Source organism: Phaenicophaeus curvirostris, chromosome 13 (genome assembly GCF_032191515.1).
Source record: "Phaenicophaeus curvirostris isolate KB17595 chromosome 13, BPBGC_Pcur_1.0, whole genome shotgun sequence".
Classification (NCBI taxonomy): Eukaryota; Metazoa; Chordata; class Aves; order Cuculiformes; family Cuculidae; genus Phaenicophaeus; species Phaenicophaeus curvirostris.
In genome coordinates, this window is record NC_091404.1 from 543526 (window position 1) to 565607 (window position 22082).

Genomic DNA, 22082 nt, shown 5'->3' on the forward strand with positions numbered 1-22082 from the left:
ATTAGAAGAAATGTGAGGGGCTCTAGAAGGGTCGGTGGGTCTTTAGAAGGGTCCAGAGGTGCTCTGGAAGGGCCTAGATGCTTTTTGAAGGTGCCTTGGGAGCTCTAGAAGGGTCTGGGGGCCTTTAGAATGGCAGTAGGGGGCTCTAGAATTGTCTGGGGGCTTTTATAAGGGCTCTGAGACCCTCTAGTAGAGTCTGGGGTCCTTAAGAAGTGTCCAGAGGTGACCTAGAAGGGTCTGGGGGAATGTAGAATGTCTCAGGGGGGCTCTAGAAGGGTCTGGGGGCCTTTAGAAGGGCTCTTGGGGGCTCTAGAAGGGTCTGGGGTTCTTTAGAACGGCCCTGGGGTGGCTCTAGAAGGGTCTGGGTCATTTAGAATGGTCCAGAGGGGCTCTAGAAGAGTCTGGGGGCTTTTAGAAGGGACCTGGGGGGCTCTTGAAAAGTCTGGGGACCATTAGAATAAGCGTGAGGGGCTCTAGAAGGGTCTGGGGGCCTTTAGAAGGGCCCTTGGGGGCTCTAGAATTGTCTGGGGGTCTTTAGAACGGCCCTGGGGTGGCTCTAGAAGGGTCTGGGTCCTTTAGAATGGTCCAGAGGGGCTCTAGAAGGGTCTGGGGGCTTTTAGAAGGGACCTGGGGGGCTCTAGAATAGTCTGGGGGCCATTAGAAGAAATGTGAGGGGCTCTAGAAGGGTCGGGGGGTCTTTAGAAGGGTCCAGAGGTGCTCTGGAAGGGCCTAGATGCTTTTTGAAGGTGCCTTGGGAGCTCTAGAAGGGTCTGGGGGCCTTTAGAATGGCAGTAGGGGGCTCTAGAATTGTCTGGGGGCTTTTATAAGGGCTCTGAGAGCCTCTAGTAGAGTCTGGGGTCCTTAAAGAAGTGTCCAGAGGTGACCTAGAATGGTCTGGGGGAATGTAGAAGGTCTCAGGGGGGCTCTAGAAGGGTCTGGGGGCCTTTAGAAGGGTTCAGATGTGCTCTAGAAGGGTCTGGGGTCCTTTAGAACGGTGCAGAGGGGCTCTAGAATGGTCTGGGGGCCTTTAGAAGCGTCCAGAGGGGCTCTAGTATGGTCGGGGGGATTTTGAAGAGCCGTAGGGGGCTCTAGAATGGTCTGGGGGCAATTAGAAGTTCTCAGAGGGGCTCTAGAAGGGTCTGGGGGCCTTAAGAGGGGTCAAGAGGTGCTCTAGAAGGGTCTGGGGGCCTTTAGAAGGGCCCTTGGGGGCTCTAGAATTGTCTGGGGGTCTTTAGAACGGCCCTGGGGTGGCTCTAGAAGGGTCTGGGTCGTTTAGAATGGTCCAGAGGGGCTCTAGAAGGGTCGGGGGCCTTTAGAAGTGTCCAGAGGTGCTCTGGAAGGGCCTAGATGCTTATTGAATGTGCCTTGGGAGCTCTAGAAGGGTCTGGGGCCTTTAGAAGGGCCCTTGGGGGCTCTAGAAGGGTCTGGGTGTCTTTAGAATGGCCCTGGTGTGGCTCTAGAAGGGTCTGGGTCGTTTAGAATGGTCCAGAGGGGCTCTAGAAGGGTCGGGGGGCTTTAGAAGTGTCCAGAGGTGCTCTGGAAGGGCCTAGATGCTTATTGAATGTGCCTTGGGAGCTCTAGAAGGGTCTGGGGCCTTTAGAAGGGCCCTTGGGGGCTCTAGAAGGGTCTGGGTGTCTTTAGAATGGCCCTGGTGTGGCTCTAGAAGGGTCTGGGTCGTTTAGAATGGTCCAGAGGGGCTCTAGAAGGGTCTGGGGGCTTTTAGAAGGGACCTGGGGGGCTCTAGAAAAGTCTGGGGGCCATTAGAAGAAATGTGAGGGGCTCTAGAAGGGTCGAGGGGTCTTTAGAAGGGTCCAGAGGTGCTCTGGAAGGGCCTAGATGCTTTTTGAAGGTGCCTTGGGAGCTCTAGAAGGGTCTGGGGGCCTTTAGAATGGCAGTAAGGGGCTCTAGAATTGTCTGGGGGCTTTTATAAGGGCTCTGAGAGCCTCTAGTAGAGTCTGGGGTCCTTAAAGAAGTGTCCAGAGGTGACCTAGAATGGTCTGGGGGAATGTAGAATGTCTCAGGGGGGCTCTAGAAGGGTCTGGGGGCCTTTAGAAGGGCTCTTGGGGGCTCTAGAAGGGTCTGGGGTTCTTTAGAACGGCCCTGGGGTTGCTCTAGAAGGGTCTGGGTCGTTTAGAATGGTCCAGAGGTGCTCTAGAAGAGTCTGGGGGCTTTTAGAAGGGACCTGGGGGGCTCTAGAAAAGTCTGGGGACCATTAGAATAAACGTGAGGGGCTCTAGAAGGGTCTGGGGGCCTTTAGAAGGGCCCTTGGGGGCTCTAGAATTTTCTGGGGGTCTTTAGAACGGCCCTGGGGTGGCTCTAGAAGGGTCTGGGTCCTTTAGAATGGTCCAGAGGGGCTCTAGAAGGGTCTGGGGGCTTTTAGAAGGGACCTGGGGGGCTCTAGAAAAGTTTGGGGGCCATTAGAAGAAATGTGAGGGGCTCTAGAAGGGTCGGGGGTCTTTTAGAAGGGACCTGGGGGGCTATAGAAAAGTCTGGGGGCCATTAGAATAAACGTGAGGGGCTCTAGAAGGGTCTGGTGTCTTTTAGAAGGGTCCAGAGGCACTCTGGAAGGGCCTGGATGCTTTTAGAATGTGCCTTGGGAGCTCTTGAAGTGTCTGGGGCCTTTAGAATGGCTGTAGCGGGCTCCAGAATTGTCTGGGGGCTTTTAGATGGGTTCTGAGGGCCTCTTGTAGTGTCTGGGGTCCTTAAGAAGTGTCCACAGGCAGCCTAGAAGGGTCTGGGGGCCTTTAGAAGGGCTCTGAGGGGCTCTAGAAGGGTTTAGGGTCCTTTAGAAGGGTCTTGAGGGGTTCTAGAAGTGCCTGGGAGCATTTAGAATGGCCCTGGGGGGCTCTAGAAGGGTCTGTGGGCCTTCAGAAGGGCTCTGGAGAGCTCTGGAAGGGTCCTGAGGGGCTTTTAGAAAGGCCCTGGGGGGCTCTAGAACCATCTGGGGGACTTTAGAGGGTCTCTGGGAGGCTCTAGGAGGGTCTGGGTGCTTTATAAAAGGGACATGAGTGGCTCTAGAAGGGTCCGGGGGTCCTTATTAGGGATTTGTTGGGCTCTAGAAGGGTCTGGGGGCCTTAAGAAGGGTCAAGAGGTGCTCTAGAAGGGTCTGGGAGCCTTTAGAAGCGTCCAGAGGGGCTCTAGTATGGTCGGGGGGATTTTGAAGAGCCGTAGGGGGCTCTAGAAGGGTCTGGGAGCAATTAGAATTTCTCAGAGGGGCTCTAGAAGGGTCTGGGGGCCTTTAGAAGGGTTCAGAGGTGCTCTCGAAGGGTCTGGTGGACTTTACAAGGGCTTGGGGTTGCTCTCAAAGGTTGTGGAGGCCCTTAGAAGGGATGTGAGGGGCTCTAGAAGGGTCTGGGGGCCTTTAGATGGCCTCTGGTTTGTTTTAGAAGGGTCTGGGGGGCTTTGGAATGGTACAGATGGGCTCTAGAAGGGTCTGGGGGCATTTAGAAAGGCTCGGAGGGGGCTCTAGAAGGGTCTGAAGGCTTTAAAAAGGGTCCAGAGGGCCTCTAGAATTGTCTGGTTGCCTTTAGAAGAGCCCTGGGGTTCTCTGGAAGGGTCAGGGTTCCTTTAGAAGGGCTCTGAGGGGCTCTAGAATGGTCTGGGGTCCTCTAGAAAGGCTCTGAGGAGCTGTAGAAGAGTCTGGGTGCCCTTAGAAGCACCCTAGGTGGATCTACAATGGTCTGGGGGAATTGTGAAGGGCCCTGGGGGGCTCTAGAACGGTCTGGGGGCATTTAGAAGGGACTTGGTGGGCACTAGAAGGGTCTGGGGTAATTTATAAGGGCCTTGGGGGAGCTCTAGAATGGTCCGGAGTCCTTAAGAAGAGTTGTGAGGGGCTCTAGAAGGGTCTGGGGGCCTTTAGAAGGGCCCTGGGGGCTCTGGAAAACACTGGGGTCCTTAAAAAGGACCCTGGGGCGCTCTAGAAGGCCCCCAGACCCTTCTAGAGCTCCTCTTTACCCTTCTAAAAGCCCCCAGACTCTTCTAGAGCCACCCAGGGCACTTCTGAAGGCTGCAAGACCATTTGAGAGTCCCTCACATCCCTTCTAAGGTCCCCCATACCCTTCTAGAGCTCCTCAAGACCCTTCTAAAGGACCCCAGACCCTTTTAGAGCCCACCAGGGCTGTTCTAAAGGCCCCCCGACCCATCTATAGCCCTCCTGAGCCCTTCTAAAAGCCTCCAGACCCTTCTACAGCCCCCCAGGGCCATCCTAAAGGCCCACAGACCCTTCTAGATCCACTCTGGACCGTTCTAAAGACCCCCAGACCATTCTAGTGCCCCCCAGAGCCATTTGAAAGGCCCCCAGACCCTTCTAGAGCCCTTTAGGTCTCTTAGAGACACCAGACCCTTCTAGAGCCTTCCAGAGCCCTTTTAAAGCCTCCCAGATCCTTCTAGAGCTCCTCAATGCCTTTCTAAAGGCCCCCAAACCATTCGAGAGCCCAATAAGGGCCATCTAAATGCCCCCAGACCCTTCTAGAGCCCCTCATGACAATTCTAATGGACCCCAGACCCTTCTAGAGGTCCTCAATGCCATTCTAAAGGCCCCCAAACCATTCTAGAGCCCAACAAGGCCCATCTAAAGGCACCCAGACCCTTCCAGAGCCCCCATAAACTTTTCTAAAGTCCCCCAGACCATTCTAGATTGCTTCTTGACCCTTCTTAAGGAACCCACACCCTTCTAGAGCCTCTCAGGGACCTTCTAAATGACCACAGACCCTTCTAGAGCACTCCAGAGCCCTTCTAAAGGACCCCAGACCATTCTAGAGCCCGGCAGAGCCCTTCTAAGGGCCTCCAGACCCTTCTAGAGCCCCTTATGTCCCTTCTTAAAGCCCCCAGACTCTTCTAGAGCACTCCAAAGCCATTCTAAAGGACCCCAAACCCTTCTAGAGCCCCCACGGGCCCTTCTAAAGCATCCCAGATCCTTCTAGAGCTCCTCAATGCCTTTCTAAAGCCACCAAAACCATTCCAGAGCCCAATAATTCCAATCTAAATGCCCCCAGACCCTTCTAGAGCTCCCCAGGACCCTTCTAAGTACCCAAAGACCCTTCTAGAGCCATACAGAGCCCTTCTAAAGGCCCCCAGACCCTTCTAGAGCCCCTCATGTCCCTTCTTAAAGCCCTCAGACCCTTTTAGAGCACTCCAGGGCTGTTCTAAAGGGCCCTGGACCCCTCTAGAGCCACCCATAGCCTTTCTAAAACCCCTCAGACCCTTCTAGATCCCCACAGAGCCTTTCTAAAGGCCCCCAGACCATCCTGGGTGCCCCAGAGGGGACATGAGGGGCTCTAGAACGGTCTGAGGGCCCTTAGAAGAAACATGAGGGGCTCTAGAAGTGCCTGGGGGTTTTAAAAAGGGTCCAGAGGCGCTCTAAAAGGGTCAGAGGGCATTTAGAAGGGACCTTGGGGGCTCTAGAATGGTTTGGGGACTTTTAGAAAGGCCCTGGGGGGCTCTAGAAGGGTCTGGGGGCTTTTAGAAGGGACATGAGAAGCTCTAGAAGGGTCTGGGCACCTTTAGAAAGGTTTGGGGGGGCTCTAGAATGGTCTGGGTGCCTTTAGAATGGTCCAGATGGGGTCTAGAAAGGTCTGGGGGCCTTTAGAAGGGCCCCGGGGTCTCTAGAAGGGTCTGGAGGCCTTTAGAAAGGCACTGGGGGGCTCTAGAAGGGTCTGGGGGCATTTAGAATGGACTTGAGGGGCACTAGAAGGGTCTGGGGTAATTTATAAGGGCCTTGGGGGCCTCTAGAAGGGTCTGGAGGCCTTTAGAACAGTCATGAGGGGCTCCAGAAGGGTCTGGAGGCCTTTTGAAGTGCCCTCGGATGCTCTGGAAAACACTGGGGGCAGTTAGAAGGGCCTTGAGGGGCTCTAGAAGGGTCTGGCAGCATTTAGAAAGGTCCAGAGTTGCTCTAGAAGGGTCTGGGAGCCCTTTGACTGGGCCTTAGGGGTTCTAGAATGGTCTGGGTTCTTTAGAAGGGCTCATGGGGCTCTAGAAGGGTCTGGGGGCCTTTAGAACAATCCTTGGGGTCCCTAGAAGGGTCTGGTGGCCTTTAGAACGATCCTGGGGGTCCCTAGATGGGTCTGGGTGCCTTTAGATGGGTCCAGAGGGCCTCTACAAGGGTCGGGGGGGGCTTAAAAAGGGTCCAAAGGACATGTAGAAGGGTCTGGGGTCCTTTAGAATGGCTCTGGAGGGCTCTAGAAGGGTCTGGGGTCATTTAGAAATGCTCTGGGGGGCTCTAGAAGAGTCTGGAGGCCTTTAGAAGGGCACTGGGGGGTTCTAGAAGGTTCTGGGGGCCTTTTGAAGGGCCCCGGGGAACTCTAGAATGGTCTGGGAGCCTTTTGAAGGGCCCTGGGGAACTCTGGAATGGTCTGGGGCCATTTAGAAGGGCCTTGAGGGGCTCTAGAAGGGTCTGGGGCCATTTAGAAGGGACCTGGGGGGGTCTAGAGGGCTCTGGGTGTCTTTAGAAGGGCCCTGGAGGGTTCTAGAAGGGTTTTAAGGCCATTAGAAGTGCACGGGGGGCGCTCTAGAATGGTCTGGGGGCTTTAAGAAGGGCCGTGAAAGGCTCTGGAATGCTCTGGGGTTCTTTAGAAGTGCCCTGAGGGGCTGTAGAAGTGTCTGGGTGCCTTTAGAAGGGTCTTGAGGTGCTCTAGATGGGTGTAGGCTCCTTTAGAAGGGCCTTGGGATGCTCTAGAAGGGTCTGGGGACATTTAGGAGGTTTCTCGGGGCTCTAGAAGGGCCTGGGGGATTTTAGAAGTGTCTTGAGGGTCTTTAGAAGGGTTTGGGATCCTACAGAAGGGCCCTGAGTGGCTCTAGAATGGTCTGGGTGCCTATAGAAGGGCCATGAGAGGCTCTGGAATGCTCTGGGGTCCTTTAGAAGGGCCCTGGGGGGCTCTAGAAGGATCTGGGATCCTATAGAAGGGCCCTGAGGGGCTCTAGATTAGATTGGGGGCCTTTAGTAGGATATTGAGGTGCTCTAGATTGGTGTGAGTGCCTTTAGAAGTGCCCTGGGCAGCTCTAGAAGGGTCTGGGTACATTTAGAAGGTGCCTCAGGGGCTCTAGAATGGTCTGGTGGATTTTAGAAGTGTCTTGAGGGTCTTAAGAAGGGTCTGGGATCCAATAGAAGGGCCCTGGGGGGCTCTAGAAGGGTGTGTGGGCATTTAGCAAGGCCCTGGGGTGCCCTAGAATGGTCTGGGTGCCTTTAGAAGGGCCCTGGGGTAATCTACAAGGGTCTGGGGGGCTTTAGAAGTGCCTTAGTTGGCTCTGGAATGGTCTGGGTGCCTTTAGAAGGGTCATGAGGGGCTCTAGAAAGGTCTGGGGGCCTTTAGAAAGGACTTCAGGGGCTCTAGAATAGTTTGGGTGCCTTTGGAAAGGACTTAAGGGGCTCTAGAGCTGTTTGGAGGCCTTTAGAATGGCCCTGGTTTGCTCTAGAATGGTCTGGGGGCCTTTGGAAGAGCCCTGCTGGGCTCTAGAATTGTCTGGGGGACTTTAGAAGTGCCCTGGGGGTCTCTAGAAGGGTCTGGGTGCGTTCATAAGGGTCCTGGAGGTATCTAGGAGGATCTGGGAGGAGTTAGAAGTGCCCTGGGGGTCTCTAGAAGGCTCTGGGGGCCTTTAGAAGTGCCCTGAGGGGCTCTAGAAGGGTCTGGAGGCCTTTAGAAGGGTACTGGGTGTTCTAGAAGTGTGTTGGGGCCTTTAGATGTGCACTGGGGTGCTCTAGAAAGGTCTGGGGGCCTTTACAAGGGACCTGGGAGGCTATTGAAGGGTCTGGCGGCCCTTAGAAGGGCCCTGGTTTGCTCTAGAAGGGTCTGGGGTCCTTTAGAAGGGTTTTGAGTTGTTCTAGAAGGGTCTGGAGGCCTTTAGAACAGTCATGACGGGCTCTAGAAGGATCTGGAGGCCTTTAGAACAGTCATGACGGGCTCTAGAAGGGTCTGGGGGACTTTAGAAGAGTCATGATGGGCTCTAGAATGGTCTGTGGGCCTTTAGAAGGGCTCTGGGGTAATCTACAAGGGTCTGGGGGGCTTTAGAAGGGACTTAGTGGGCTCTAGAATTGTTTGGGGGCCTTTAGAAAGGCCTTGAGGGGCTCTAGAAAGGTCTGGGGGGCTTTAGAAGGGCCCTGGTGTGCTGTAGAAGGGACTGGTGGTCTTTAAAATGGCCCTGGGTGCATCTAGAATGATCTGGGAGGCTTTAGATGTGCCCTGGGGGTTTCTAGATGGGTCTGGGGGCCTTTAAAAATCACCCTAGGGGTTTCTAGAAGGGTCTGGGGGCCCATAGAAGGGCCCTGGGAGGCTCTAGAAGGGCCTGGGGGCACTTAGAAGGGCCCTGGTTGACTCTAGATTAGTCTGGGGACCTTTAGAAGGGCCCTGGGAGGCTCTAGAATGGTCTGGATGCATTTATAAGGGTCCTGGGAGTATCTAGAAGGATCTGGGAGGGGTTAGGAGTACCCTGGGTTTCTCTAGAAGGGTTGGGTGCCTTTAGAAGTTCCCTGAGGGGCACTAGAATGGTCTGGAGGCCTTTAGATAGGCTCTGGGGGACTCTAGAAGTGTCTGGGGGCCTTTAGAAGGGCACTGGGGTATTCTAGAAGGTTCTGGGGGCATTTAGAAAGGCCTTGGGGAACTCTAGAATGGTCTGGGGGCCTTTTGAAGGGCCCTGGGGTAATCTGCAAGGGTCTGGGGGGCTGTAGAAGTGCCTTAGTTAGCTCTGGAATGGTCTGGGTGCCTTTAGAAGGGCCTTGAAAGGCTCTAGAAGGTTCTGAGGGCATTTAAAAGGGTCATGAGGGGCTCTAGAAAGGTCTGGGGGCCTTTAGAAGGGCCCTGGGGGTCTCTAGAAGGGTCTGGAGGCCTTTAGAAGGGTACTTGGGTGTTATAGAAGTGTGTTGGGGTCTTTAGATGTGCACTGGGGTGCTCTAGAAAGGTCTGGGGGCCTTTACAAGGGACCTGGGTGTTTCTAGAAGGGTCTGGCAGCCCTTAAAAGGGCCCTGGTTTGCTCTAGAAGGGTCTGGGGTCCTTTAGAAGGGTTTTGAGTTGTTCTAGAAGGGTCTGGAGGATTTTAGAACAGTCATGACGGGCTCTGGAAGGGTCTGGGGGACTTTAGAAGAGTCATGAGGGGCTCTAGAATAGTCTGGGTGCCTTCAGAAGGGCCCTGGGGTAATCTACAAGGGTCTGGGGGGCTTTAGAAGGCTCTTAGTGAGCTCTAGAATGGTTTGGGGGCCTTTAGAAAGGCCTTGAGGGGCTCTAGAAAGATCTGAGAGACTTTAGAAGTGCCGTGGGTTGCTCTGGAATGGTCTGGGTGCCTTTAGAAGGGCCTTGAAAGGTTCTAGAAGGTTCTGAGGGCATTTAGAAGGGTCATGAGGGACTCTAGAAAGGTCTAGGGGCCTTTAGAAGGGCCCTGGTGTGCTGTATAAGGGTCTGGTGATCTTTAAAATGGCCCTGGGTGCATCTAGAATGATCTGGGAGGCTTTAGACGTGCCCTGGGGAGCTCTAGAAGGGTCTGGGGACATTTAGAAGGGTCCTCGGGGGCTCTAGATTTATCTGGGTGATCTTAGAAATGTCTTGAGGGGTTAAAGGAAGGGGACTTTAGAAAGGACCTAGGTGGCTCTAGAAGAGTCTGGGGGCATTTAGAAGGGCCCTGAGGGGCTGTAGAATAGTTTGGGGGCCTCTAGAAAGGACTTGAAGGGCTCTAGAAGGGTCTGGGTACATTTAGAAGGTTCCACAGGGGCTCTAGAACGGTCTGGTGGATTTTAGAAGTGTCTTGAGGGTCTTTAGAAGGGTCTGGGATCCTATAGAAGAGCCCTGGGGGGCTCTAGAAGGGTGTGTGGGCATTTAGCAAGGCCCTGGGGGGCCCTAGAATGGTCTGTGGACTTCTTGAAGGGCCCTGGGGGGCTGTAGAGTAGTTTGGAAGCCTCTAGAAAGGACTTGAGGGGCTCTAGAGTGGTCTGGGAGCCTTTAGAAGGGCCCTGAGGTGCTCCAGCAGAGTCTGAAGGCATTTAGAAGTGCTCGGGGGGGGGACTAGAAGGGTCTGGTGATCTTTAAAATGGCCCTGGGTGCATCTAGAATGATCTGGAAGGCTTTAGACGTGCCCTGGGGGGCTCTATAAGGGTCTGGGGACATTTAGAAGGGTCCTCGGGGGCTCTAGATGTGTCTGGGGGATCTTAGAAATGTCTTGAGGGCTTCTAGAAAGGGCTGGGGGACTTTGGAAGGGCTCTGGGGGTTCTAGAATTGTCTGGGTGCGTTTAGAAGGTGCCTGGGGGGCTCTGGAAGGGTCTGGATGATCTTAGAAATGTCTAGTGGTGTTCTAGAAAGGTCTGGGGGACATTAGAAGGGCTCTGGGTGGCTCTAGAACGGTCTAGGGGAATTTGGAATGTCCCTGGGTGGTCTAGAAGGGTCTGGGGGCCTTTATAAGGGTGTTGAGTGTCTCTGGAAGGGTCTGGGGGCATTTAGAAGGGCCCTGGTGAGGTCTAGAAGGGTCTGGTGGCCTTTAGAAGAGCCCTGGTGGGCTCTAGAATGGTCTGGGGGAATTAGAAGTGTCCTCAGGGTCTCTAGAAGGGTCTGGGAGGAGTTAGTTGTGCCCTGGAGGGTTCTAGAAGGGTCTTGGGGCCATTAGACATGCCCTGGGGGGCTCTAGAAGCCTCTGGGGACCATTAGAAAGGCCCTGGTGAGCTCTAGAAGGGTCTGGGGACATTTAGAAGGGTCCTCGGGGGCTCAAGATTTGTCTGGGTGATCTTAGAAATGTCTTGAGGGGCTCAAGAAAGGTCTTGGGGACTGTAGAAATGACCTAGGTGGCTCTAGAAGGGTCTGGGGGCATTTAGAAGGGCCCTGGGGGCGTCTGATGGGTCTGGGCAGCTTTAGAAGGGTGTTGAGTGGGTCTAGAAGGGTTTGGAGGCATTTAGAAGGGTCATGAGGGGCTCTAGAAAGGTCTGGGGTCCTTTAGAATGGCCCTGGGAATCTCTAGAATGGTCTGGGGACCTTTAGTAGGGTGTTGAGTGTCTCTGGAAGGGTCTGGGGGACTTTAGAAGTTCCCTGGGGGTTTCTAGAGGGGTCTGGGTGCGTTCATAAGGGTTCTGGGGGTATCTAGAAGGATCTGGGAGGAGTTAGAAGTGCCCTGGTAGTCTCTAGAAAGGTCTGGGGGCTTTCAGAAGTGCCCTGAGGGGCTCTAGAAGGGTCTGGAGGCCGTTAGAAGGGCACTGGGGTGATGTAGAAGGTTCTGGGGTCCTTTAGAAGGGACCTGGGGGGCTCTAGAGGGCTCTGGGTGCCTTTAGAAGGTCTCCGGAGAGTTCTATAAGAGTTTTTGGGCCATTAGAAGTGCCCTGGGTGTCTCTAGAATGGTCTGGGTGCCCTTAGAAGGGCCCTGGTTTGCTCTAGAAGTGTCTGGGGTCCATTAGAAGGTTTTGAGGGTTTCTAGAAGGGTCTGGAGACCTCTAGAAGAGTCATGATGGGCTCTAGAATGGTCTGGGAGGCTCTAGAAGGGTCCTAGGGAGCTCTGGAATGGTCTGGGTGCATTTATAAGGGTCCTGGGATTATCTAGAAGGATCTGGGAGGGGTTAGGAGTACCCTGGGTAACTCTAGAAGGGTTGGGTACCTTTAGAAGTTCCCTGAGGGGCGCTAGAATGGTCTGGAGGCCTTTAGATAGGCTCGGGGGGGCTCTAGAAGGGTCTGGGGGCTTTTAGAAGGGCACTGGGTGGATCTAGAAGGTTCTGGGGGCATTTAGAAAGGCCTTGGGGGGTTCTAGAATGGTCTGGGGGCCTTTTGAAGGGTCCTGGGGAACTCTAGAATGGTCTGGGGCCATTTAGAAGGGCCCTGGGGTAATCTACAAGGGTCTGGGGGGCTTTAGAAGTGCCTTAGTTTGCTCTGGAATGGTCTGGGTGCCTTTAGAAGGGCCTTGAAAGGCTCTAGAAGGTTCTGAGGGCATTTAGAAGGGTCATGAGGGACTCTAGAAAGGTCTGGGGGCCTTTAGAAGGGACCTGGTGTGCTGTAGAAGGGTCTGGGGGCCTTTAGAAGGGTACTTGGGTGTTATAGAAGGGTGTTGGGGCCTTTAGATGTGCACTGGGGTGCTCTAGAAAGGTCTGGGGGCCTTTAGAAGGGCCCTGGTGTGCTGTAGAAGGGTCTGGTGGTCTTTAAAATGTCTCTGGGTGCATCTAGAATGATCTGGGAGGCTTTAGATGTGCCCTGGGGTTTTCTAGATGGGTCTGGGGGCCTTTAAAATCACCCTAGGTGTTTCTAGAAGGGTCTGGGGCCCCTTAGAATGGCCCTGGGGGTCTCTAGAAGGGTCTGGAGGCATTTAGAAGGGCCCTGACGAGATCTAGAATGTTCTAGGGGACTTTAGAATGGTCCTCGGGGATCTAGAAGGGTCTGGGGGCCTTTTGAAAGGCCCCGGGGAGCTCTAGATGGGTCTGCAGGCAATTAGAAGGGCCCTGGGGTGCTCTGGAATTGTCTGAGGGCATTTACAAGGGCCCTGGGTGGCTCTAGAATGGTCTATGGGCATTTAGAAGGGTCTTGAGGGGCTTTAGAAGGGTCTGGGGGACTTTAGAAGGGCCCTGGGCAGATCTGGAAGGGTGCTGGGGCATTTAGAAGGGCCCTGGGGGGCTCTAGAAGGGTCTGGGGGCTTTTGAAATGGACCTGGGGGGCTCTAGATTTGTCTTCTTTAGAATGGGCTTTAGAATTGTCCTTTATTATGGGCTTTAGGCGCTCTAGAAGGGTCTGGGGTCCTTTGGAATGGCATTGAGGAGCTCTAGAAGGGTCTGGGGGCTGTTGAGTTGGTTCTATAAGGGTCTGGTGCTTTTAGAAGGGTCCTGTTGGGCTATAGAAGGGTCTGGGGGCCTTTAGAAGGGCCCTGGGGGGATCTAGAAAGGTCTCTTAGGACATTCTAAAGTCCCCCAGACCTTTCTAGATCTTTTCAGGACCCGTCTAAATGCCCCCAGACCCTTCTATAGCCCAACAGGACCCTTCTAAAAGCACCAGACCCTTATAGAACCAACTCAACAGCCCCCAGACCCTTATAGAGCTGCCCAGGGCCCTTCTAAATGCCCCAGCCCCCTTCCAGAGCTGCCCAGGGCCCTTCTAAATGCCCCCAGACCATTCTTGAGCCCCACAGGGCCCTTCTAAAGGCCCCCACACCCTTCCAGAGCCCCTCAAGGCCCTTCTAAATGCCTCCAGACCCTCCCAGAGCCCCCTAGGTCCCTTCCAAAGCCTCCCATATCCTTCTAGAGCCACTCAAGTCCTTTCTAAAGGCCTCCAAAGGATTCTAGAGCCAACTAAGGCTCTTCCAAAGTACGCAGACCCTTCTCGATGCACCCAGGGCAATTCTAAAGGACCCCAGAGCATTCTAGAGCACCCAAGGGCCCTTCTAAAGCCTCCCAGATCATTCTAGATGCACCCAGACCCCTTCTAAAGGCCCCCAGACCCTTCTAGATCCTTTCAGGGCCCTTCTAAAGGCCCCCAGACCCTTCTAGAGCAACTCATGACTCTTCTAAAGGACCCCACACCCTTCTAAAACCCCCAGGGTCCTTCTAAAGGCCCCCAGACCCTTCTAGAGCACCCCAGAGCCCTTCTAAATGCCCCCAGACCATTCTAGAGTCCCTCAAGAGTCTTCTAAAGGCCCCAAGACCTTTCTAGAGCACCCCAGGGCCCTTCTAAAAGCCCCCATACTTTTCTAGAGCCTCCCAGGAACATTCTAAAAGACTCCAGACCTTTCCAGAGCCTTCCAGGTCCCTTCTAAAGCCTGCCATATCCTTCTAGAGCCTCTCAAGGCCTTTCTAAAAGCCCCAAACCACTCTAGAGCCCACTAAGGCCCTTCTAAAGCCCCCCAGACCCTTGTAGATTACCCCAGTGCCCTTCTAAATGCCCCCAGACTCTTCTAATTTATTCCAGGGCCCTTCTACAGGCCCCCACACCCTTCTAGAGCCCCTTATAATTCTTCTAAAGGACCCTAGACCCTTCTTGAGCCCCTCAGGTCTTTTCTAAAAACCCACAGACACTTCCAGAACCACCCAGGGCCCGTCCAAATGCCCCCAGACGCATCTAGAGCCCTTCAGGACTGTTCTAAATTCCCCCAGACCCTTAAGGTGCCCCTTAACACCCTTCTAAAGGCCCCGAGACCCTTCTAGAGCACCCCAGAGCCCTTCTAAAGGCCCCCAGACCTTTCTAGAGTCTCCCAGGGCCCTTCTAAAAGCCTCCAGACCCTTCCAAAGCCCCCCAGGTCCCTTCTAAAGCCTGCCAAATCCTTCTAGAGCCACTCAAGGTCTTTCTAAAGGCCCCCAAAGCATTCCAGAGCCCACTAAGGCCCTTCCAAAGACCCCAGAAACTTCTAGATGCTCCAGGGACCTTCTAAAGGCCCCGAGACCCTTCTAGAGGCCCTCATGGCCTTTCTACAGGCCCCCAGACCCTTCTAGAGCCCTTCGGGGCCTTTCTAAAGGCCCCCAGACTCTTCTAGAGTCCCCAGGGCCCTTCTAAATGACCCAAGACCCTTCTAGAGCCCCCCAAGGCCCATTTAAAGCCCCCCAGACCCTTCCAGAGCTCCCAAGGGCCATTCTAAAGGACCCTAGACCCTTCTAGAGCTATTCAGGACCCTTCTAAGTGCCCCCAGACCATTCTAAAGACTGCAAGGTCCCGTCTAAAGGCCCCCAGACACTTCAAGAGCAACTCATGATGCTTCTAAAGGCCCCCAGACCATTCCAGAGCCCCTCAGGGCCCTTCTAAAGGGCCCTAGATTCTTCTCGAGCCCCTCATGACTCTTCCAAAGGCCCCAGACCCTTCCAGAGCCCTCCAGGGCTCTTTCAAAATCTCCCAGCATCTTTCTAGAGCACCCCAAGGCCCTTCTAAAGGCCCCCAGACCCTTCTAGAGCCCCCCAGGGCCTTTCTAAAGGCTTCCAGAACATTCCAGAGCCCTCTAGGTCCCTTCCAAAGCCTCCCATATCCTTCTAGAGCCACTGAAGGCCTTTTTAAAGGACCCCCAAATAATTCTAGAGCCTACTAAGGCCCTTCCAAAGACCCCAGACCCTTCTAGATGCCCCCAGGGACCTTCCAAATGCCCTGACAGCCTTCTAGAGCCCCTCATGGCCCTTCTACAGTCCCCCAGACCCTTCTAGAGCACTTCATGACCCTTCTAAAGGCCCCCAGACCCTTCTAGACACCCCAGGGCCCTTCTAAATGACCCAGACCATTCTAGAGCCCCCCAAGGCCCTTTTAAAGCACTCCAGACCCTTCCAGAGCCCCCAGGAGCCCTTCTAAAAGCCCTTAGGCCCTTCCAGAGCCCCTCAGGACCCTTCTAGAGGTCCCCAGACCCTTCTAGAACGCCCCAGGGCCTTTCTAAAGGACCCCAGACCCTTCTAGAGCCCCTCATGACCCTTCTAAATGTCCCCAGACTCATCTAGAGCCTCCCTGGTCCCTTCTAAAGGTCCCCAGACCTTTCAAGAGCAACTCATGCTGCTTCTAAACCCCTCCAGACCCTTCTAGAGCCCCCAAGGCCCTTCTAAAGGGCCCTAGAGTCTTCCAGATCCCTTTACAACTCTTCTAAACACCCCGAGACCCTTCTAGAGCCAACCAGAGCCCTTCTAAAGGCCCCCAGACCTTTCTAGAGCCCTCCAGGGCGCTTCAAAAAGCCCCCAGACCCTTCTAGAGAAGCCCAGAGCTCTTCAAAAGGCCCCCAGACCCTTCTAGAGCCCCTCAGGGCTCTTCTAAAGGCCCCAAGACCCTCCTAGAGCCTCCCAGAGCCCTTCTAAATTACCCCAGACCCTTCTAGAGCCCCTCTGGGCCATTCTAAAGGCCCAGAGACCCTTCCAGATGTCCCCAGGGCCTTTCTACAAGACCCCAGACCCTTCTAGATCCTCCCAGTGCCCTTCTAGATGCACCCAGACCCTTCTAGAGCCCATCATAACTCTTCTAAAGGCTCCCAGACTGTTCTAGATGCCCCCAGGACCCTTCTAAAGGACCCCAGACCCTTTTAGAGCTCTCAACACCCTTCTAAGGGCCCCCAGACCTATCTAGAGCCCCTCAGGGCCCTTCTAAAGCCTCCCAGACTTTCCTAGATGTCCTCAGGGCCATTCTAAAGGCTCCCAGAGCATTCTAGATTTCCCCAGGGCTCTTTTAAAATCCCCCAGACCCTTCTAGAACCCCTCATGAATCTTTTAAAGGCCCCCAGACCTTTCTTGTTGCCTTCAGGGCCCTTCTAAAAGCCCACAAACCCTTCCAGAGCCCCCCAGGGCCCTTCTAAATGACCCAAGACTCTTCTAGAGCCCACCAAGGCCCATGTAAAGGACCCAAGACCCTTCAAGAGCACCCAAGAGCCCTTCTTAAAGCCCCCAGAGCTTTCTATATCCACCCAGGGCCCTTCTAAATGCACCCAGAGCCTTCTAGAGCCCCTCATTACTCTTCTAAAGCCCACCAGGCCCTTCTATAGCCTTCCAGGGTCATTCTAAAGGCCCCCAGACCCTCATAGATCCACTCATGACCCTTCTAAATGCCCCCAGACCCCTCTATAGCCCCCCAGGGCCCTTCTAAAGTCCCCCAGACCCTTCTAGTACCCCTCATGACCCGACTAAAGGCCCCCAAACCTTTCTAGAGCCTCCCAGGGCCCTTCTAATTGCCCCCAGACTCTTTTAGAGCCCCTCAACACCCTTCTAAAGGCACCCAGACCCTTCTAGAGCCCCCCAGGGCCCTTCTAAAGCCTCCCAGATCCTTCTAGAGCCCCTCAAGTCCTTTCTAAAGGCCCCCAAACCATTCTAGAGCCCCCTAAGGTCCTTCTAAAGCCTCCCATACCCTTCAAGATGCCCCCAGGGCCATTCTAAAAGCCCCCAGACCATTCTAGAGCACCCCAGGGCCCTTCTAAAGGCCCCCAGACCCTTCTAGAGCCTCCCAGTGCCCTTCTAAAGGCCCCAGACCTATTTAGAACCCCTCATCACCCTTCTAAAGGCCCCCAGACTCTTCCAGAGCCCCCCAGAACCCTTCTTAAAGCCCCCATACCCCTCTAGAACACCTTAGGGCTCTTCTAAAGGCACCCAGACACTTCTAGATGACCCTGGGCCGTCCTAAATCCTCCCAGATCCTTCTTGATCCTGTCAAACCCTTTCTAAATGGCCCCAGACCATTCTAGAGCCTCCCAGGGCCCTTCCCAAGGTCCCCAGACCATCCTAGAGCCCCCCAGGGCCCTTCTAAATTCCCCGAGACCTTTCTCAAACCACCCTGGGCACCACTTAAAGCCTCACAGATCCTTCTGGAACCCTCCCAGAGCCCTTCTAAAGCTCTTTGGGTCTCTAGAATGGTCTGGGGGCCTATAGAATGGTCCTCGGGGGCTCTAGAAGGGTCTGTGGGACTTAAGAATTGTCTCGAGGGAATCTAGAACGGTCTAGGGGACATTAGAAGGGCCCTGGAGGGCTCTGGAAGGGTCTGGGATACTTTTGAAGGGCCCTGGTGTGTCTAAAAGGATCTGGGGTGCTTTAGAAGTGCCTTGGGTGGATCTAGAACGGTCTGGGGGCTTCTGGAATGGCCCTGGGCAGCTCTAGAAGGGTCTGAGAGCCTTTTGAAGGGCCCTGGGGGGCCCTAAAAGCGTCTCAGGACCTTTAGAAGGGCCCTGGGGGCATCTACAAGGATCTGGGAAGCTTTAGAAGGGTCCTGGAGGGCTCTAGAAGTGTCTGGGGGGCTTTAGAAGCACCCTTGGGTGCTCTAGAAAGTTCTGGGTGTTTTAGAAAGGATCTGGGGGGCACTAGAAAAGTCTGGGGGCTATTAGAAGGGTCTTGAGGGGCTCTAGAAGGTTGTGTGGGCCTTTAGAAGTGTCTTGAGGGGCTCTAGAAGGGTCTGGAGTATTTTAGAAGGGCCCTGGGTGGATCTAGAATGGTCTGGGTGCCTTCAGAAGGGACCGGGGTGGACTCTACAAGTGTCTGGGGGCATTTAGAAGGGCAATGAGGAGATCTAGAAGGGTCTGGGAGACTTAAGAAGGGCCCTGGGAGGCTCTAGAATGGTCTGGGTCAGTTTAGAAGAGTCCTGGGGGGCTCTAGAATGGTCTTGGGGTCTTAAGAAAGGCCATGAGGGGCTCTAGAAGGGTCTGGTGGACTTTAGAAGGGCCCAGGGGTTATCTAGAAGGGTCTGAGGGCCTTTAAAAGTGCCCTGGTGGATTCTAGAAGCACTTGGGAGGCTTACGAAGGGCCCTGGAGGGCTCTAGAAGGGTCTGGGGGCTTTTGTAATGGCCCTGTGGTTCTCTACAAGGGTCAGGGGGCATTTAGAAGTACCCTGAGAGCCTCTAAAATGGTCTGGGGGCCTTTAGAAGGGCCCTGGGGGGCTCTAGAAGGGTCTGGGCTCCTTTAGAAGGGCCCTGGGGAGCTCTAAAATGGTTTGGGTCAATTTAGAAGAGCCCTGGGGAGCTCTGGAAAGGTCTTGGGGCCTTAAGAAAGGCCATGAGGGGCTCTAGAAGAGTCTGGGGGACTTTAGAAGGGCCCAGGGGAGCTCTAGAATGGTCTGGGGGCTTTTAGAAGAGCACTGGGGTTATCTAGAAGGTCTGAGCTCCTTTAAAAGGGCCCTGGGGGAATCTAGAAGGATTTGGGAGGCTTAAGAAGGGTCCTTGGGGGCTCTAGAAGGGTCTGACAGCTTTTGAAATGGTCCTGGGTTTATCTACAAGGGTCTGGGTGCGTTTAGAAGCACCCTGAGGGCCTCTAAAATGGTCTGAGAGCCTATAGAATGGCCCTGGGGGCTCTAGAAGGGTCTGGGGCCTTTATAAAAGCCTTGAGGGGCTCTAGAAGGGTCTGTGGGCTTTTAGAAGGGCCCTAGGGGGGTCTAGAAGGGTCTGGGGTCCTTTAGAAGGGCACTGGGGGGCTCTAGAATGGTCTTGGGGCCTTAAGAAAGGCCATGAGGTGCTCTGGAATGGTGTGGGGGACTTTAGAAGGGCCCTGAGGTGTCTAGAATGGTCTGGGGGCCTTTAAAAGAGCCCTGGAGTTATCTAGAAGGGTCTGGGGTCTTTAGAACTGTGTTGAGTGGGTCTATAAGGGTCTGGAGGTATTTAGAAGAGACATGAGTGGCTCTAGAATGGTCTGTGGGCCTTTAGAAGGGCCCTGGGAGGCTCTAGAAGCGTCTGGGGGACTTTAGAAGGGCCCTAGGGAGCTCTAGAATGGTCTGAGGACCTTTACTAGAGCCCTTGGGGTCTCTCGAAGGGTCTGGATGTGTTTATAATGGTCCTGGGGGATCTAGAAGGATCTGGGAGGAGTTAGAAGTGCCCTGGGGGTCTCTAGAAAGGTCTGGGGGGCTTTCGAAGTGCCTTGAGGGGCTCTAGAAGGGTCTGGAGGCCTTTAGATAGGCTCTGGGGGGGCTTTAGAAGGGTCTGGGGGCCTTTAGAAGGGCACTGGGGACTCTTGAAGGGTCTTGGGGCCCTTAGAAGGGCCCTGGTTTGCTCTAGAAGGGTCTGCGGCCATTTAGAACGGGTTTGAGTGGTTCTAGAAGGGTCTGGAGGCCTTTAGAAAAGTCATGAGGGGATCTAGAAGGGTCTGGGGGACATTAGAAGGGCCCTGGGGTAATCTACAAGGGTCTGGGTGCCTTTAGAAGGGCCCTGGGGTAATCTACAAGGATCTAGGGGGCTTTAGAAAGGCCTTAGTGTGCTCTAGAATGGATTGGGGGCCTTTAGAAAGGCCTTGAGGGGCTCTAGAAGGATCTGAGAGGCTTTAGAAGTGCCCTGGGTTGCTCTGGAATGGTCTGGGGGTCTTTAGAAGGGCCTTGAAAGGCTCTAGAAGGTTCTGAGGGCATTTAGAAGGGTCATGAGGGCCTCTAGAAAGGTCTAGGGGCCTTTAGAAGGGCCCTGGTGTGCTGTAGAAGGGTCTGGTGATCTTTAAAATGGCCCTGGGTGCATCTAGAATGATTTGGGAGGCTTTAGACATGCCCTGGGGGGCTCTAGAAGCCTCTGGGGGCCATTAGAAAGGCCCACGTGGGCTCTAGAAGGATCTGGGGAAATTTAGAAGGGTCCTCGGGGGCTCTAGATTGGTCTGGGTGATTTAGAAATGTGTTGAGTGGTTCGAGAAAGGTCTTAGGATCTTTAGAAAGGACCTAGGTGGCTCTAGAAGGGTTTGGGGGCCTTTAGAAGGGCCCTGGGTTGCTCTGGAATGGTCTGGGGGCCTTTAGAAAGGCCTTGAGGGGCTCTAGAAGGATCTGAGATGCTTTAGAAGTGCCCTGGGTTGCTCTGGAATGGTATGGAGGCCTTTAGAAGGGCCTTGAAAGGTTCTAGAAGGTTCTGAGGGCATTTAGAAGGGTCATGAGGGGCTCTAGAAAGGTCTGGGGGCCTTTAGAAGGGCCCTGGTGTGCTGTAGAATGGTCTGGTGTCCTTTAAAAGGGTCCTGGGTGTATCTAGAATGATCTGGGAGGCTTTAGACGTGCCCTGGGGGTTTCTAAAAGGGTCTGGGGACCTTTAAAATCACCCTAGGGGTTTCTAGAAGGGTCTGGGAGCCCTTAGAAGGGCCCTGGGTGGCTCTAGAAGGGTCTGGGGGCCCTTAGAAGGGCCCTGGTCGGCTCTAGATTAGTCTGGGGACCTTTTGAAGAGCCCTGAGATGCTCTAGAATGGTCTGGGGGCTTTTAGAAGGGCCCTGACGTTATCTGGAATGGTCTGGAAGTCCTTTAGAAGGGCCCTTGGGGACTCTAGACAGGTCTGGGTGCCTTTAAATGGGCTCTGGGTGCAGCTAGAATGATCTGGGGGGCTTTAGACATGCCCTGGGGAGCTCTAGAAGGGTCTGGGCTCCTTTAGAAGGGCCCTGGTTGGGTCTACAAGGATCTAGGGGACTTTAGAAGAGTCATGAATGGCTCTAGAAGGGTCTGGGGACCTTTGGAAGGGCCATGAGGGGCTCTAGAAGGGTCTGGGGGCCTTTAGAAGAGTAATGAGGGGCTCTAGAACAATCTAGGTGCCTTTAGAAGGGACCTGGAAGGCTCTAGAAGGGTCTGGGGCATTTAGAAGAAACATGATAGGCTCTAGAAGCGTCTGGGGTCCTTTAGAAGGGCCCTGGGGGGCTCTAGAATGGTCTAGGGGCCTTTAGAAGGGCCTTGAGGGGATCTAGAGGGATCTGGGAGGTTTTCAAATGGACCTGGGGGGCTCTAGATGGTCTGGGTGTTTTTAGAAGAATCCCAGGTTGTTCTAGAAGGGTCTGGGGGCCCTCAAAAGGGCACTTGGGGGCTTTTGAAGGGTCTGGGGGCCTTTAGAAGGGTGTTGAGAGGGGAGCTGTGGGGGTCTAGAAGGGTCTGAGGGCCTTTAAAGGTGTCTTGAGGGGCTCTATAAGGGTCTAGGAGCCTTTAGAAGCACCCTGGGGGGGCTCTAGAAGGGTCTGGTGGCCTTTACAAAGTACTTGGAAGGCTCTAGAAGGGTCTGGGGTCTTTTAGAGGGGAGCTGTGGGGGTCTAGAAGGGTCTGGGGGCCTTTAAAGGTGTCTTGAGGGGCTCTATAAGGGTCTAGGAGCCTTTAGAAGCACCCTGGGGGGGCTCTAGAAGGGTCTGGTGGCCTTTACAAAGTACTTGGAAGGCTCTAGAAGGGTCTGGGGGCCTTTAGAAGGGAGCTGCGGAGGTCTAGAAGTGTCTGGGGGCCTTTAGAAGAGTCATGAGGGGCTCTAGAGGAGTCTAGGTGCATTTAGAAGGGCTCTGGGTGGCTCTAGAAGGGTCTGAGGGCTTGTAGAATAGCCATGGGGAGCTCTAGGAGGATCTAGGGTTGTTTGGAAGGGCCCTGGGGGGCTCTAGAATGGTCTGGAGGCCTGTAGAAGGGCCATGAGGGGCTCTAGAATGGTCTCGTGGCCTTTAAAAGGTCCCTGGAGGCATCTAGAAGGGTCTGGGAGGCTTTAGAAGGTCCTTAGTGGGCTCCAGAATGCCCTAAGGGCCTTTAGAAAGGCCTTGAGTAGCTGTAGCAGGATATGGCAGGCTTTAGAAGGGAACACGGGGGCTCTGGAAGGGTCTGGAGGCTTTTAGAAGGGCTCTGGGGTGACCTGGAAAGGTATGGGGGCTCTTAGAAGGGCCCTGGGGTGCTCTAGAAGGGTCTCGGGGCCTTTAGAAGACTCTTGAGGGGCTCTAAAAGGGTCTGGGGTCCTTTGGAAGGGCCCTGTGGTGCTCCAGAATGGTCTGGGGTTCTTTACAATCACCCTGGGTGCAGCTAGAATGATCTGGGAGG